Here is a 19,236-nt window from a genome sequence, read left to right on the forward strand (position 1 = left end):
CACCATGTATAGTCCTTCTTAAGAGTGTCAGAAAGTAGGTTGGCTTCAGGGTACAACATTTTCTGATCGACAGTCTGATCATGACCGTCTTCCAACCCAAGGCTATCCCAAAATAGCCTTGTTTATTCCTTTCTACAGAAGAGAAATCCTCTTTACCTGATCCTCAAGATGCTTACAGATCTTATCGTCAAAATGCTGTTTCCATTTCAGTTGTCCCTTCCTCTTCTCCTTTTGAACACAGTCTCTCCTTACTGTGTCCGGATTTGTTTTCTTATTTTGTTTTCTTCTTGGACCCTGTGTAACAACCACAATATTTAGGGCCCTTTTGAAAAAGCATTTCGTTATATCTCATGATACCATGGGTTCACTGAGATCGTCTCCATGGTTCTTCTCTATGTAAAGTCAGCCAGAGAGGCACCAATCTGGGTGCTCAAATGAGTTAAGAAGTCCAAGATAACTCACTTGCATGGCTTGAGGTTGATGCCCTCAGCTGGTAGCTCCGCTGGGCTGTTGACTGGTGTGCTTCCACATGACCTCCCCGTTGGCTTGGACTTCTCACTGCATGGCAGCTGGGTTCAGAGGGGGAGAGAATATTCCAAGAAAGAGAAAACACAAGCTGCCATCCCTCTTAAGGGTTAGACTTAGAACTGGCGTGGTGTCACTTTAGCCATTTTCCATTGGCTGAGCAAGGGCAGAGCCAGCACACCTCCAAGGGGAATATAAATAAATCCCATCTCTCCTCGAAGGGGTTGATAGAGAATATCACAGCATTCTTTGCACTGCTTTTAACATATCTTTCTTTTCACTGTTTTCTGGCCGCTGTTGTTTCTGATGAGAAGTCAGACGTCATGATTATTATTATTCACTGTATGTAATTTTTGTCTGCTTCCCCCGCTCTGTTCTAGTTTAAGACTTTATCTTTCATTTTCAGCAATCCGGTAATTGCCTAGATGCGGTTCTCTTTATAGTTATCTACTTGGGTTTCACGGAGCTTCTTGGGTTTGTAGGTTGCTGTTTTTTTTTACCAGCTTGGGGGATTTTTCAATTATTATGGATATAATCTTCCCCCTTTATTTCTCCAATCCTCACACACCACTTGATTTTTATGGAGAAGGAGAGCCTCAGGCCTTGTTTATGGATTTAGCAGCACAAGCCCTTTTCATGGAGAGAGGGAAAGAGGGGAAGAGAGAGAAGTGCATTGGGTCCCTGTCACATAAACACTCCTCCAAGACCAGTGACTGGGGAATCAAGTGGAACTGACTATGGCAAGTTTTTTTTGCAAACAGTGGAGTTCAAATTCTGAGGTTTTAGAAGCTCATGCTAGGGCAGGAAGCAGTGCTCCTGGGGAAGGAGGGAGGACAGAAAGGCCGGAGGCTAAGAGCAGATGGTGAACAGAGTGGTGTGGGGATCTCCTGGGCCGCCCTGGGAGAGAACGTTCCCCTTCCTGGAGTACATTTGGAAGAGGGTTTATTGCCTCTCCAGGGACAAGGGCCCCAGCAGGCACCACTGAATGGCCTCTCAACAGGGAACAGAGGCATGTGCAGAGGGCAGCTAATGTATTTGCAGCTCTGGTGCTATGCTTCCCCATAGATTCTTTTTTTTTTTTTAATTTTTTAAAAGATTAAAAAAAATTTTTTTTTAATTTGACAGCACCAGTAGGCATAGAGGCAGGCAGGGGTGGGGGGAGGGAAGCAGGCTCCCCACCAAAGCAGAGTGCCTGAGGTGGGACTTGATCCCAGGACTCTGGGATCACAACCCGAGCCAAAGGCAGAGGCTTAACCCACTGAGCCACCCAGGCGCCCTTCACCATAGATTCTAAGCACCTGTGCAGCTGTGCCACTGCTTTTCTGAGACAGAAGGGTGCTGAGTACAGTACTACGAGGCTCTCCCCTGGGGAGGGGAACGGTCCCTTTAAGATTGGGAGTTTTGAATCCCAGCCTGGAACCAGAGATAAAACACAGGAGAACTGGTGCTCAGCATGCCTACAGCCAGGCACAGCCAGATTGAGGGCAGGGATCTCACAGAAGCCTGGGCCACAGGAGGGGAGATTGTTCTCTTTTCTAGGAGGGCTTCCTCAACAGCCATAGGTGGGAGCTCCCCTCCCCAGAATGAGAGGGTAGGGCGAGGCCATCTGACATTCTCCTCACTCCCTAGCAGAGTCAGACTTCAGTGAGTTAACACAGAGCCCCGTCCCGCTGTGCCTGGGAGGGACATCTTTACCAGGGCAGATCTGACTGTGAGCCAGCCCTATGGGCCTCTCACCCAGAGGACCAGCACAGGCCCCCGAATATACCAAATCTACTGATCATAGAGTGTTCCAAAGCATCAGCTTCAGTTCTGGTAGAAACAGGACCAGGCTTCCCTCCCCCCACCTTTTTTTTTTTTTTCCCTTTCTCTTTGGAATCAGACTTAAAATTTTTTGTTTATTTATTAGTTTCCTTTCCTTGTTTTTTGGATCATGCTGCTGCTGCTTTTTCTCCTTCTCCTCCTTCTTCTTCTTTTTCTTTTTCTTTGGATTTAGCAGCACATTTGTTGGTGTGGATTGGGAATGGACTGTTGCTCTATTGCAGACTGACCAAGGGGTGAGAGAAATATTCCCAGTGGACAGAGCTTCAAGAAATCGACCTGGTCATCAACTTGTGTAGAGGAAAATGGACAGAAGTGACTATATGCGTGGACTCCCTGGCACTGACAAGTGACTTGAGTGTTTGGGGAGATGCCTTAGAAGGAACATGATTGGATGTCAGAAATAGAGAAGTCTTGGGATGCCTGGGTGGCTCAGTTGGAGTCCCGGAATTGAGTCCCGCATTGGGCTCCCAGCTCCATGGGGAGTCTGCTTCTCCCTCTGACCTTCTCCTCACGCATGCTCTCTCTCACTGTCTCTCTCTCTCAAATAAATAAATAAAATCTTAAAATAAATAAATAAATAAATAAATAAAATTTATTTAATTAAAATAAATAAATAAAATCTCTCTCAAATAAATAAATAAAATCTTAAAATAAAAAGAAAAAAGAAATAGAGAAGTCTGAGGAAGAAGCATGTATGTGTACCTATACAAAAAGAATCCCCACTGAATCCATGTGTCTTCCATAAATACCGGGGAAGATGTGCCTTGAGGGTATAACATTTAACAACTGGGTGGGTAAACCAGCTGATTGAATTATTCCAGTGATTGAATTGTGAGTCTTTGAATGTAGTATGTAGTAATTATGTTTTCTAGGCTAGAGCTATTCACAGCCCCAACAGCTTGCTCCCTCACGCAGACACGAATTGAGCTGATTGACTCCAAGCTCATCATATTATACCATCCGTTGAAGAGAGACCAAACATGTATTTGTTTTTAACTTGATCACAGGGAAATACTTCCAAACTGAAAGTGACACCGGTTCATGCTTACTGAAATTGATAGATATTCTGGGGATAAGTTTTCAGTTCCCATTTGCAGTGCCTCAACCTACTCTTGGAGGATTCAGAGAATGTCTGTTTTGCTGACATGGGATCTCCTATAATGTCTCCACTATGTAGCAATTTTAACCGTTGACCCATTTTATAGCAAAGAAGGCATTGCAGTGGGAATATGGCCATGGGATCTGCTAGTCCTGCTATAGACTTTGACAACCTGAAGCTTTCAGCCTGAGAAACTCGAAAAGAACTCTTAAAGGCATGCCTCTCTGGGGCTGGAGGGCTTTCCTTCTAGATGCGATATTTACTTTGAATCAACAGCCATTGTATGCTGCAGGGTCCTAAGAGGTAGAGACCTCAGGATTGGAAGTAGGAGTGGCCCCTCTCAGTATTAGTTTCAGGAACCCTCTTGAACAAATTGTGCATCCTCTTCTCACTATTATAGGTCCATTAGAGGTGATGGTTCCTGGATGACATTCTACTAGGGCCACAGTAAGGATGTCATTAGACCTAACAATCCACTTGCCATTTGGTCACGTGGGGTTTTTTAGTCCAGCAGATTATCAGTAAAATATTGGAATTACTTTATCAGTAGGATATATTGACCTGATTATAAGGTAAAGTTGATTCCTCATAGTAACCACAGAGAGGAATATGACTAGAACACAGGAGATTTACTTACCTGACTCTTGATAGTTCAATGCCCACTGATACCCATGACCAGTAAGTAAACATAGTTTAACAAGTGCACAGTAAGCATACCAAGACTTATGAAGAACTAAAAATCTGTGGTACCCCCACCGCCTGGACAAGTAACCTAAACGGGCACATGAGCTGGCCTAGGGTGTATGAAATCTCTAAGGGGCAGGAGATAAGAGAAGCAGTAGTTATTAGTGCTGCTTAAAGACTAACTCCAGGAGTAGGGATGGTAGCTCATCCATTCTCTTTTTTCTTTTTCTTTATTTTTTTTTTTAAGATTTTATTTATTTATTTGACAGAGAGAGAGAGATCACAAGCGGGCAGAGAGTCAGGCAGAGAGAAAGAGGGAAGCAGGCTCCCTGCTGAGCAGAGAGCCCGATGTGGGGCTCGATCCCAGGACCCTAAGGTCATGACCTGAGCTGAAGGCAGAGGATTAATCCACTGAGCCACCCAGGCGCGCCCTCATCCATTCTCTTAATACAAACCTTCCTTTTTAGAAATTGTAATGAGCTACTGTCTTAAAGACTTGGTCACAGGAATGAGTGAACCTTACATAGGGCTTCTATGGATCTCAGCAGTGCAGACATTGTCTGTAGCAGAAGTTGTGGTGCTCTGTTTGTGTCCTGCCAGCCCTGACCATTTCAGCCTACCCTCATCCAACCTCCAGATGCCAGTACCTGCATGTCTTCTCCTGAGGGTCTTCTCTGGCTACCAAGTTCTGCTTTATTGATGCATACAATAGACCAGTGTGACATGAAATTAATATCCCTTGGGAGAATTTGTTAGCTAATGACTGGCAGGAGTTGATACATAAACATTCTAGTTCCCTCATCCCTTGGGTAGGGTAGCTCTGAGGTGTATGTTTTATACCATATCCCCAAATTCACTGGTTGTGTTAGACTCCAGCTATCCATGGTGCGGAATTACTTGAAAAATGCATCATCCTTTATTGCCCACTTCTGTCCTTTCTTTCCTCCCTCTACGTTGCTAATGTTTCCTAAATAAACTATTTTCACACTCAAAACTTTCTATCAGTGTCTGTCTGCCTTTGGGGAAAACCCAAACAGAATTAACTGTGTCTGCCATTTTGTGGAGCATCAGGATTCTACAGGCTTCCTGAGGAAAACACTTTATGTGAGGTTCAGTTCTGACTCTCCTCATTTGAGGGAATTTGGCTCCTCAAGCATTATATTTTGTCTCATCAACCCAGCAAGATTGCCAAAATGCCTGGTTTTCTGCCAACAACCCCCCCTCCCTTCCTCTAGTTCTTTGCTTCCTCCTTCCGGTCCACATCAACAAATGGCTCCAGTAGAAAAACAGCTGCCAGATCTTTTCTTTGTAGTTCTCTCCTCTCTGAAATCTTGTCTTCTCTCATCCTGGCAACTTCAGCAACTCCCCAGTGCCTTTATACAGATGTTCATGTTTTATCTGGATATATCTATTCATTCGTAATTGAAGCATTGTTCCGTCACCTGCTATTTCGTCCTCGCTGGAAGCCTATCAAATAATTATATTTTTAAGTCCTAGAAATTCTGTTTGGTTCTTTTCCAAATCTGCTTGGTAACCATTTGTATTTTGCTGTTTTCTGCAGGTTTTTAAGCTCGGCTTTAATTTGCTTTGAAGGTATGAAACGATTACTTAGTAGTCTTATCTGTGAATTCTGGTATCTAAATTCTCAGTGTACCCGTTTTGGGACTTTTTAATTCTGATTCTTACACATGGTATTTTGTTTTCTTGTATGCTCAGTGATTGTTTTTTAATCTCTGTGGCTCATTTTCTTTAGGAAATAAGCTGTTTCCTGAGAATTTTTTTGAAATCTCAGTTTAAGGTAAATTCTCTCAGAAAGGATTTGTTTTTGCCTTAGCTAAGTGCTTGGAACATTACCATTGTAGACAGTTCTTTACCATGTGTATGGTTTGAAGTGTTTTGAGCCACATGAGTAAAGTGAATTTGTCTGGAAATCTCCATGAGTGCTGACCTGTGCATATAACTTGCCCAAGGATAATGCCCTCTGCTAGGTAGCAAGGCATTTTCTCTGGTTCCACAAAGAGAATAGCCCATTGGAATCTTTTTTTTATAGAGGAAAGTTCTCCTTTTAGACTTGGGCTTTGTCTTCTGCTGCCTGCCCCCTATTAACCTTGAAAGTTATGATCATGTTCCTCAGATTTTCACAAATGTCTTTAGGGTAAAAGTCGCTCTCTTTTATAGGTTCTCTCAGTTTTTACTATGATGTGAATTTTGGTGTGATAAATTACTTATTTATTACTAGTTACTGTATGCTTTTAAGAATCTTTTAAAAATATAATTTATTCAGCATTTAAAATTATTTTTTTTCCAAGTAATTAGGATCAAATGTCTCATCAGCCCTAATACCCTACTAAAGAGCTTTTTGAAATGTGGCATAACCTCCATTTGGTAAACCCTGATAAAAAGAAAAAAAAAAAACCCTAGGTTAGTAATTAGACTAAGAAATAGTCTCATCATAACATTTACTACATTGTCTAAATCCATGTCACTCATTATCCATTCTTTGGCCCTACTCATGTTTCTCAGAATTTTTTTTTTTTTTTAATTGAACCCATTCTAAGAAGATGAGAGAATTAGGACACTATTGTTTTAAATCAGCTACTGTTGACCTAAATTGACATGAGATTCAAGCCTTAATCCACCTAGCCTGGAAAAATATGACCAAGTATTTGAGCACACATTTCTTCCTTAAAATGAAGATGAAAATATTTTTCAGAACTGTTCTAAAGAATAAATGGAAAAGCTCACTAATTTACACATATTTATTAGGCAGTGACCACACATTAAGCCATGTGATGGTTAATTTAACTAAAACATTTGCTTTTCTTGGATCTTGAACCTGCCAGCTTTTGGACAGGACCTATACCATTGGCCCTCCTGGTCCTCAGGCCTTTGGACTCAGCCTGGCCCTAAACCATTGGACGTTCTGGGTCTCCAGTTTGCTGACTCACTCTGCAAATCTTGGGACTTATCTGTTTGCATAATCACATAATCCTTCTATGTATCTCCTTTTTTTTTTTAAATAAGATTTTATTTATTTATTTGACACACAGAGAGAGATCACAAGTAGGCAGAGAGGCAGGCAGAGAGAGAGGGGGAAGCATGCCCCCTGCTGACTAGAGTCTGATGGGGGCTCCATCCCAGGACTCTTGAGATCATGACCTGAGCAGAAGGCAGAGGCTTAACCCGCTGAGCCACCCAGGCGCCCCCACTTCTGTGTCTCTCCTTATGAGATTATATAGAATATACATCCTGTCATTCTGTTTCTCTGGAGAACGTTGACTAATAGAGGCCGCAAGCTAAGCACCAGGGTGTGCCTGTACGTATGACACAGCTCCTGCCACCGTGAAGTTTTGTCACTTAATGAGTTTATGAAAGTGTATTTTTCATAATTTTAGTTTTCTTTTCCTTTAGGTATGCTAACTAAATGTGAGTGTGGAGGGGCATTAAAACATTAGAAATGCAGGAAAAGTTAACATTGTTCCTCTTAGTTACATAACTAAGTTTGTGTAACTGTAAATTAGTTACAGTGTTTTTTAGCACTTAGGTATTATAAATAGGGAAAATGAAGGATGATGGACAAAGAATTACAGAAGAATGTGGCCTCCCAGGCTAATACCAATGGACTAATGACAGTAAAATGGGAAGACACAGGATTTGATACAGACAAAACATTTCTTGACTAAAGAAAGTGAGAGAGGTAAATCACAGGTTTTTTTTTGTTGTTGTTTGTTTTGTTTGCTTTGTTTGTTTTTCTAATCTGGCAATAATAAGAAAATACCCTACCCCTGAACTCCATACACTAGAATGTTGCAAAACCAAATCTCTGTCCCTAGATCCCATTAATTTGAATAAAACTGATAATTAGAACAGGCTATCTAAGCAGATTGAGGCTCCTAAATACCTTGAACTGTAATTTTGAAAGGAAGTGAAAGAGATTTACTCCCTAGACCCATTTGTGAGCTTCCCTAAAGCCTACTACAGAAACACAGCTCTTTCAATTGTGTTATTAATTCTCATACATCTTATCTACATTTTCCAACTGAATGGTCTTTGCTTTGATTGTGTCTTCTGTCTTATTTGTCCTGATGAGACATTATTTTAAGGGTGTTTTCCTCTCTTCTATAAAAACAATTAGGAAAATATTATTTCTAAATCGTAACAAACACTAACTTGACGTTTCATTCAATTCAACATTTAGTAGCATCTCCCAGCTGACTTCCATGCAATGAAAAGAAAGAAAATGCCATAGTAAAGAGAAGCAGCTGTTTCTTCTAACACTACGTGTCTTATAAATCCCTTCTTGTGAATAAAATGTAATCATCCCCTTTATTTCCGAAGGTAGGGGAGATCAGCTCCAAATAATGACAATCAGAAACAGAGGTGACTGACAATCTACTTCAAACAATAGGGATATATGTATGACCCACAGTTCCCCATTCCTCAATTCTTCTTTGGAAGAAAATAAAGGGAAGTTGGTTATAATAACAATCATCTTCTTTCAAGTGAGGATCTCAGATTTTGAAAAGTTCTTCTTTAGGATGTCAGCCCTGAAGAATGGGTTCAGATTGTCAAAGCTATTTGCAATTGATATTGCAAGAAAGTTTTAACGATGGGGAAATCGGTTTGTGTCAAAGCAACTGAGGCCATTAGTGAGTACCATTTTCTCCATCTGTCAAACAAATAGCACTGAACATCTTCGGAACAGCTGTTCAAATTAACATAAGCTCACAGGCCTGAGGCCGAAATATGTAATTTGGCTGACCCTAATAGTAACTGTGCCTTACAACTGAGTGTTCATGAAAACACATTTTGTCACTGCTTCTGGCCTTCTTTTGAACATTTATGCCATTTTTTCTGCTTTTGCAACTTGGGATGGTATTCTTTTATTTATGTTTTCTTTAATTTATTATCAGCTCTCATTTAGACCCAAAGCCCATGTTTGAAACCTCTGCTCATCATCATGGCTTAGGCTAAACCATGTGCTAGATTTTTTAAACTTCATTTTTTCCTAGAATAGAAACTCAAGTTGCCTGAAGTGAAAGTTGGCATATTGGCTTCTTGGGAATGTTTACTCAAGGTGCATATTCTCTATAGAAAACCAAAGGAAAACCATCAGGAAAAAAAAAAAAAAAAAAAAGCCTACAGCATCAGTCCTGAGCTATCTTTTAGCATCTTCTGTTAGGTTTCATTCTAGCTCTTGGGGTGGGGGGGGGCTCTCTCTCTCTCTCTTCCTCCCTCCTTCCCTCTGTGGGGACAACCTATGAAGACCATGAATCTGAAAAGATAAGACACCTTGAGAATGAAGACAGAAACCAAGGCAAGGTGGGAAGAGAAGAAATAGGGAAGAATTCCAAGAGAGCCTAAAGATGCAAAGCTTTTATATTTCCCATAAACAAATCAATCACATTTACAACTCGAGACCCTTGAGAAGAGTTTTACATTGCTCCAGTACTTACAGTGAAGTTGGAAATACCCAATGTTTGGGTTCTAGGGACAAAGAGGAATTACTGATAATTTGAGGCAATTTATGTTGGGTATCTTTAGTAATTACAGTGTTATAGTGGCTAAATAAATCAATACATTTGTATTTGTAGTTGAACAGTTAAGCAAAATAGTTCAATATGCTTATGCTACTTGTAGGAAATTTGTGTTGAAAGAATAATCTTTAAATAGATACAGTGATGCCTTCCAAATTGATCTCTAGCATCGCCTTGTCCTCTCTTAAAGAAAAATTGCCCTGGACTGTTAAACCAGGGCAGGGAAGACTTTATTCAAGACTCTTGCTGCAGGCCAGCTATGTTTGCTAACTTACACTTGTCAAGTTTAGGCTCCTGCCCTCCCACAGAGACTGAGAGATGGGGTCCCTGTCTTTCTTGATGATCTCATTTCAAAAGGATGGTGACCAGGTCCTGGGGAAAGACATTTGGGGTTGTAAATTTCACAAACATTGGGAGGAGATTTACGTCTCCAAGGGGCAGGGAAGGAATTGGCAATTCCAAGTTTTCTAAGGAAAATGCAGCTGAGAAAAGGAACTTCTAATCAGGAAGAAACCGGTCTTAAACTTCATCAAGCTGAGGGAAACTTTAAGACTGGGTTGGCTACCCTGTAACTGTGACTGGGTCTCAGCATTACTGTTGAATGCCTCACTGACATCTAAAACAACACGTCTGAACTGATCTCCTCCAAGTCTTCCTCTGCAAAACCATTTCTTCTGTAGACTCCCAGCCTTAGTAATAATAATCTCATTAAAATCTTAGCGTCATCCTGGTCTCCTTTTAAATACTATTTATTTATTTATTTATTTATTTATTTGACAGAGATCACAAGTAGGCAGAGAGGCCGGCAGAGAGAGAGGGGGAAGCAGGCTCCCCGATGAACAGAGAGCCTGATGCGGAGCTCGATCCCAGGACTGTGAGATCACGACCCTAGCCAAAGGCAAAGGCTTTAACCCACTGAGCCACCCAGGTGCCCTGTGGTCTCTCTCTCTCTCTCTTTTTTAAGATTTTATTTATTTATTTGACAGACAGAGATCACAAGTAGGCAGAGAGGCAGGCAGAGAGAGAGGGAGTGTGGGGGAAGCAGGCTCCCTGCTGAAGCAGAGAACCTGACGTGGGACTGATCCCATGACCCTGGGATCATGACCTGAGTGGAAAGCAGAGGCTTTAACCCACTGAACCACCCAGGCACCCCCCATGGTCTTCTTTTAAAAAGTATCCAGAAACCCACAATTTTTCACTATCTCTACTGCCCCACATATTGTTTATTAAAATAGGTCAAGTGGCCTCCCTGCTTCTGATTTTGTCCCCCTGGTCCCTTTCATTTAGAAGCCAGACTGAGCCTTTGTGAGCATAAGCCTGATTATGTTAACTCCTTTTTTAAAACCTTCCAATGGCTTCCATCTCATTCAAGACATAATTCAAAATTCTCACAGTGACCTCCGATGCCCTACTTACCTCACCCCACTTACTTCTCTGAGATTTTCTCCTATAGCTCACTCTCCCCTCTGCCCTTCTTCAGCCACACTGGCCTCCTTGCTATTTCAGGAGCATGCCAGGACCTGGTCACTTGCTCGTCCCTCTAAACAGAACAGCTTCTCAAGATATCCTGATGGTTTTCTTCTTCCTAAGCTTTAGGATCTACTCAGATGTGCCTTTCTCAGTGAAGGTTTCCATACCACAGTATCTAAATTGTGACCCTCTTATACCCCCGATTCCCTTATTTTTCTCCCTAACTTTAATTGCTATGTAGATTACTATATGTTACTTTTGTCCTGTTTATAACGTCTCTCTCATCTAAACCCTACATTCCCTGTTGACTGCTGTATCCCTGTGGCTTAATATAAGACCTGACATATGTTAGATGCTCTGTAAATATCTATTGAATATTGAATGAATTGCTGTCTCTAACACACATGCACACACACAGAAATAGAACATTCAGAATAAATGTGTGTCTTCAGCATCATTTGCACCTCCTTCTAAATTCTTCCCTGTATCCCTTTCCCAGTAAAGTCTAGGTTAGAGTCTACCAATTAAAAAAAAAAAAATTCAAGCAAGATTTGGGGAGCAAAAGAGAAACCATTATTCTCTTTCCTCAGCTGTATTGGGCCAACTGGTGAGGACGGAGCAGACATGAGGTGTGTGCTCCTTCCTGGGCATCCTCCTATGACTCATCTCTTCTAGAATCTAGATAGTAGTCTCCTCACCTCTTGAAAGCCCATGCCTGTTTTTCCTGACCTGTAACCCTTTAACTCTTTCAGTGGTTTGATAATTCCCAACCCCCTTTATTAAATCCTTTCCTGTCCACTTTTGCTTACCATACCAAACTCTGAATAATACTCCAAATTTACAAGTAGGAATGGATCCACACGCCTGCCTCAAAAAATACACAATTAAAAATTCTTCAGCTACAATCATGACTCTTTTCCCCAGTCTGATCTTTTGCTTCTGCCTTTAGTTCTGTCATCTAATTATCTCCCAGAAAGACTGCACCAGTTCTGTTAGAATCAGCAGTTTAAGGGAAATGCTTATAACTTTACCGAGTGCTCTCACTCTTTTTATCTTTACTGATTTGATAAGTCAAAAATGGTATATTTTTAAAAAATCTTGTCATTTAGCTTATGGAGTGTATGTATTATTTTTATGGCATTCATAGGCATTTTTTGTGGTTAAAAAAAGACTGTTTTTTTTAAAAAGATTTTTTTTTTGACAGAGAGAAATCACAAGTAGATGGAGAGGCAGGCAGAGAGAGAGAGGGAAGCAGGCTCCCTGCTGAGCAGAGAGCCCGATGCGGGACTCGATCCCAGGACCCTGAGATCATGACCCGAGCCGAAGGCAGCGGCTCAACCACTGAGCCACCCAGGCGCCCCTAAAAAGATTTTATTTATTTGACAGAGAGATCCCAAGTGGGCAGAGTAGCAGGCAGAGAGAGATGGGGAAGCAGGCTCGCCACTGAGCAGAGAGCCTGACGTGGGGCTCCATCCCAGGATTCTGAGATCATGACCTGAATCAAGAGGTCAGGTTAAGCAGAGGCTTAACCCACTGAGCCACCCAGGCGCCCCGAAGAGACCATTTTTATGTAGGTTTTTCCCCCGTATTTTCTCTCTCATTTGAAATACCAGCAGTATTTTTCTCTAAATATATGAATATTTTTATTCTACTTCCAAACTTTCAGTTAAAGTCCACTAAACTGAGTATATATTCTGTTGCTAATTCCAGTCTGTTTCAATTCCTCTTACACTCTAGTTTATATTCATATTTGAAAATATAGGATCTCCTTCATGATTTTATTTTTTCCAGCTTCTGCTATGCTTGCTATTTCCCAAGGGTGTAAGGACCTTAATTTGAACTGCCTAAACTTTTCTTTCAAATTGGATTAGAACTGTAATATTGGTAAGGACATTGGGAAGACTACGGATAATAATTTTAAGTCTCTTCAGTATTGCTTTTATTCACTTTTTGTCTTAATGTTTACATTATGTTTTTGAAGAGCCACATTTTGGTTTTACAACTTTTTTTCTTTTTCTACCTTTTTTAAAATTCAATGAACCAGCATATAGTACATCATTTTCAGATGTAGTGCCCAGTCATTGATTAGTTGTGTATAACACCCAGTGCTCATCACATCATGTGCCCTCCTTAATTCCCATCACCCAGTTACCCCATTCCCCGACCCATCTCCCCTTCTTCAGTGATGCTCAGTTTGTTTCCGAGAGTCAAGAGTCTCTCATGGTTTGTTTCCCTCTCTGATTTCTTCCCATTCTCCCTTCACCTATGATCCTCTGCACTATTTCTTATATTCCAAATAGGAGTGAAACCATATGATAATTGTCTTTCTCTGATTGATTTATTTCACTTAGCATAATACCCTCTAGTTCCATCCATGTTGATGCAAATGGTAGGTATCCATCCTTTCTGATGGCTGAGTAATATTCCACTGTGTGTATAAACCATATCTTCTTCATCCATTCATCTGTTGAAGGACATCTCCCTCCTTCCACAGTTTGGCTATTGTGGACATTGCTGCTATGAATGTGTTGGGGTACATGTGCCCCTCCTTTTCACTACATCTGTATCGTTGGGATAAATACCCAGTAGTGCAATTGCTGGGTTATAGGGTAGCTCTATTTTTAACTTCTTGAGGAACCTCCATGCTGTTTTCCAGAGTGGCTGCACCAGCTTGCATTCCCAACATTGTAAGAGGTTTCCCCTTTCTTCACATCCTTGCCAACATTTGTTACTTTGTGTCTTGTTCATTTTAGCTATTCTAACTGGTTCCATGCTCATGGATTGGAAGATTTAAACATTCTTAAAATGTCTGTGCTGCCCAGAGCAATCTACACATTCAGTGTAATCCTTATTAAAATACCATTGACATTTTTCACAGAGCTGGAACAAATAATCCTAAAATTTATATGGAACCAGAGAAGACCCTTAATAGCCAGGGGAATGTTGAAAAAGAAAACCAAAGCTGGGGACACCCCAATGCCTGACTTCACGCTCTATTAACAAAGCTGTGATCATCAAGACAACATGGCACTGGCACAGAAACAGACACATAGATCAATGGAACAGAACAGAGAGCCCAGAAATGGATGCTCAACTTTATGGTCAACTGATCTTTGACAAAGCAGGAAAAAATATCCAATGGGAAAAAGACAGTCTCCTTAATAAATGGTGGTGGGAACATTGGACAGCCACATGCAGAACAATGAGACTGGATCCACTTCCTTTCTTTAAAAAACAACAATCAACAACAAAACTATTCATTCTTACATTAATAGTTTCATTCTGCTTTCTTTTTATTCTTTTGTTATTGTTTTTTCTGTTTTTGTTTGGTTTGGGATTTGGTTTTGTTTGTTTGTGTTTTAGTAGGCTCCATGCCTAAGGTAGGGCTCCACCTGAGATCACAAACCCCTTGCTCTACCGACTGGGCCAGCCAGGTCAGTTGAATATACGTCTGTTGTTGAATATATGTCTGAATCTATAAATATTTTTTTAGTAATAAAAGCATATGACATGAATTATTTGGAAATAGGTTTGGATCATCCCTTGCAATGTGACATGTAATTCTCATTATTGTTTTGTAAATTTTTTGTAAGAACTCTTTTTTGTAATAATGTTCATAATTCCATCCCCATCTCTGATTTTATTTGTTACATTGTGATCAGTTTCTCTTTTTAATTAGAGTGTGATCAGCTGATACTTCCTATAAAGTTTCTACACCATAGGATATTTGGATATTTGCTTTGTGGCATACTATCTGGTCACATGTTATTGCAAAGGCTTTCATTTTCAGGCGCTTCTCTTTTACCTTTGTTTATGGTATGTTTCATAATATAAAGAATTCACTCTTTTTGTAGTTAAATCTGTCTATCTTTTCTAGCTTCTGTGTTCTATGTCTTAGTGAACTTTAAGTGAAACCCCACAAAATTATATAATCCTATTTAACTCTGTCAATCTAGATTATTTATATCTTCTAAAACTGAGACTGCACATTTGCATCACCAAATTTCTTCTGCTCTTTGTTCACCCTGAGAATGAACTTCCTTTCTTCTTCATCTATAGAAACATGCTGATTCCTTAAGATACATTTCAAAGCTTATCTCCTCTATAAACATCTCCCAATTTGCTTCTATCGAGCAGTAAGAGGCACTCTCCCTTTTCTGATTCCCACAGCACATTATTTGTACCTTTCCTGTGACATCTCATATTCTACCTCGAATTAAGATTAATTCAGTGTTTGTCTTTCCCTTATTTTGGAAATATATTGCCTTAAGCACAGAACAGCTTTTTTTAAAAGAAATACTTGAGAAAGAGAGAGCACATGAGCAGGAGCAGGGGGAACGGCAGAGGGACAAGCAGAGTCCCCACTGAGTGCAGAGCCCAACTCAGGGACTCGATCCCAGGACAGCGAGATCATGACCTGAACAGAAGCCAGATGCTTAACTGACTGAGCCACCCAAGTGCCCCAGAACTGTTTTTTTATTCATGCTTGTTTTCTCTGGTATAAAATCTGACACAGATCAAAGTGGCTCTCAGTTAATATTTACTATTCTCTGTTTTATTTATTTTTTGTTTTTTTTATCTATTTATTTTGTTCTCTAATTGTTTTAGCATGGGAGAGAGACTTTCTCTAATAGAGAACCAAGGCCCTTGGGTCTGTTGAGGACAGAAATGAGGGTTATTTTGCCAACCTCAAATATCTATCCTGACTAACCCAGTGTACAATGAACTGTAGAGACCCAGGCATGCTCAGAAATGCTAGACAGACTTTTAACTTAATAGTTCAGCTCAGTGGGTTAAAGCCTCTGCCTTCGGCTCTGGTCATGATCCCAGAGTCCTGGGATCGAGCCCCACGTCGGGCTATCTGCTCAGCAGGGAGCCTGCTTCCTCCTCTCTCTCTACCTGCCTCTCTGCCTACTTGTGATCTCTGTCTGTCAAATAAATAAATAAATAAATGTTTAAAAAAAATTAAAAAAAAAAAAGTTCAGAAAATAACATTACATTGTTTCTGTTTCATGTTACCTGGCTCGATGAGTAGAATCCTCAGCTTCTGTTTCTAAGACGTCTGAATAAAAACATTGTTTATATGTAAAATGTCTCTAGAGAACTGGCTATTTCAGATCAAGTTCACCTAGAACATACTTCCTTTACCCACAGCCCCTCCTCTGTTGGCCTCAGCAGTTTATCTGTGGAAAATAATCCTTGGGCTTGATTTTCATGGTATCCCCACAAAAAGTCCCTGAGCAGCTCTCTTTTTAAGACTCTGTCTGTGCCTTCCCCAACTGTGATCTTTCAAAGGTAAGGCCAGCCTCTTTGCCAAATGTCGTGGTTTCTGCTTGGCCTTTAATAATTATTGTTTTGCATGAGTTTCTTTATTGAGCATCTTTACTGAAAGAACTATCTTATGTTTGACCCCTTTGAGGATTTATTTCATCATTCACATGTGGAGAATGGACTTTTCTGTGAGAATGTTAGAGAATACCTGTGCCACTCTGACCTGTTCTCACATTCATACACCATGCATGCTTTCTCTGAAGGTTCCTATTTTCCATTTTGTGTGTTAGGCCTTTCTAATAATGTACTGATCTTGATTGGCAGTGGGCTCCTAGCCAATGTCATTGTCTTGGACTGAAGCACAGTTATTAGCTCTGTAAGTCCTGGGTGGACAAAGAACACCCCTCTACCCATAGCCATTGCCAAAAAGCAGGAGAATCGGTAGCACTAGAATTGTATGACTGATTTTTCAGTTGTGTTAGCTTTTCTTGCTTTAAATCCATTTCAAGAGTACAAGGAAATCTCACTGAAATTTATCATGTCCTACATGTGTTTTAGTTTGCTACAGTGGCCTTAGCAAAATGCCAAGTGTAGGGTGGTTTAAACAACAGAAATTTATTTTCTCATACTTCAGAGAGCTAGAAATCTGAGATCAAAGTGTCAGCAGGTTCTGTTTTTGCTGAGGCCTCTTTCCTTGGCTTGCAGATTGCCCCCTTCTCACTGAGTCCCCACATGGTCTCTGTGTGCCTGCATCCCTACTGTCTGTCCCGTCTTATAAGGACACCAGTTATATTGACAGCAAGTGACACCAAGAGGTCAATGAATATTTGAAATTAACAAAACTAAAATAAATATCTGCAATGAAAAAAAGAAGAAAAAATACTTTTTCCATACTATCCAGGGAAGGGTCCATCCGGCATTGTTTTGCATACCTGTTGTGACTTGAGGGGAAACTTTGACAATGTCCAGAGCCCTTGATGTCCTGCAAATGAAGGAGGAGGATGTCCTCAAATTCCTTGCAGCAGGAACCCATTTAGGTGGCACCAACCTTGACTTCTAAAATGGAATAGTCATGGTATCTACAACATAAATCTGCAGAGAACCTGGGAGAAGCTTCTGCTGGCAGCTCATGCCATTGTTGCCATTGAAAACCCAGCTGATGTTGGTGTCATATCATCCAGGAATACTGGCCAGCAGGCTGTGCTGAAGTTTGCTGCTGCTCCTAGAGCCACTGCTGTGGCCGGCCGCTTCTCTCCTGGAATGTTTGCTAACCAGATCCAGGCAGCCTTCTGGGAGCCCAGACTACTCGTGGTTACTGATCCCAGAGTTGACCACCAGCCTCTCACAGAGGCATCTCATGTTAACCTGCCTACCATAGCTCTGTGTAACACAGACCCTCCTCTGTGCTCTGTGGGCATTGCCATCCATTGCGACAAGGGAGCTCACTTTTCTGTTGTAGATGCTGGTCAGGGAAGTTCTGCGCATGCATGGCACCGTTTCCTGTGAGCGCCCACAGGAGGTCATGCCTGATATGTGCTTCTACAGAGATCCTGAAGAGATTGAAAAGAAGAGCAGACTGCTGCTGAAAAGGTTGTGACCAAGAAGGAGGAATTTCAGGGTGAATGGACGGCGTCTGCTCCAGAGTTCACGGCTAAAGTCACAGACTGGACTGAAGGCATGCAGGTGCCCTTGGTGCCTGTTCAGCAGTTCCCTCCTGAAGACTGGAACACTCAGCTGGCCACCGAAGTCTGGTCAGCAGCTCCCTCCACTCAGGCCACTCAAGTGGGTCGCAGCAGCCACTGAGTGGTCTCCAGCTGCTGTTCCACAAAGGCAAACAAAATGGAAATAAAGTTGTTGGAAAATAAACAGTTAAAAAAAAAAAAAGAAAGAAAAAGAAAAAATTGTCACCAAGTTACTTGACACTCATAGGATGCCAGTTAATCTTAATTATCCCTGCAAAGGCTTTATCTCCAAATACAGTCACATTCTATGGTATTAGGGGTTTAGACTTCATTATCTGAGTTTGTTGGGGGGGGGCATCGGTCAGTCTATAACACCAAGGCCAATGGGACTACTATGTAATGCTCTACTTAAAGAAGACAGTATGTCTAGAGTGTCTAGTATGATTCCCAGCACATAATTAGGACTCAGTCATGAGTGAGAGGTGGTGATGAGAGATCCCTTCACTTCTGATATGATAGTGGTTATTATTACTAGTATGTAGTTAAGCAAGGCCATACAAATACAAGTCTAGGGTAAAAGTCTTCTTCCAACGATGATGTCGTTAAGCTCTAACCAGTGGGACTCTTATTTCAGACGGTATTTGGTATTGCAAAATCCAAGCCAGTGAAAGGATTTGGACAGAATGGAAAAAAGGCAGTTTAATAAACTGAATGTTGTAGAGGCTTTGGAACGGGCAACCCGTGTTCAAACTCCAACTCTACAATGTATTGGCTGAGTCACTTGAGTCAAGTCTGTTCATTTTCCTGCCTTTCATTTTATACATGTGAAAAACAAAATAGTTTCTATTGCTATTGCAGAGTTCAAGGAAAGTGAACAGAATATCCCACCAGATCCTGCTACTTGGCATATTGATTATTTCAAAGAAAGTTACTTGAGAAATAACCCAGGCAAGGATCCTCTGACCCTCCTTTCTGTCCCTGATGGTGGGAAATAAATCTCCCATATGTGAAGGTTTCCTACTTATACCAGGAGGTTGGAAGGCATCCTTAATACTAGAGATGGGGAATTCAAGGCTGAGAAGGTTGTCCAAACAAACCTACTGACTTCCTCATTTATTTACTCTAAGCTCAAACTCTTAGTCTT

General features: G+C 41.1%; 1 pseudogene; it reads left to right on the forward strand.

The window, feature by feature from the left end:
* Positions 1-17,363: 17,363 nt before the first annotated feature.
* LOC122907712 lies at positions 17,364-18,282 on the forward strand (annotated as a pseudogene).
* Positions 18,283-19,236: the final 954 nt, after the last annotated feature.

Source organism: Neovison vison, chromosome 5 (genome assembly GCF_020171115.1).
Source record: "Neovison vison isolate M4711 chromosome 5, ASM_NN_V1, whole genome shotgun sequence".
Classification (NCBI taxonomy): domain Eukaryota; kingdom Metazoa; phylum Chordata; class Mammalia; order Carnivora; family Mustelidae; genus Neogale; species Neogale vison.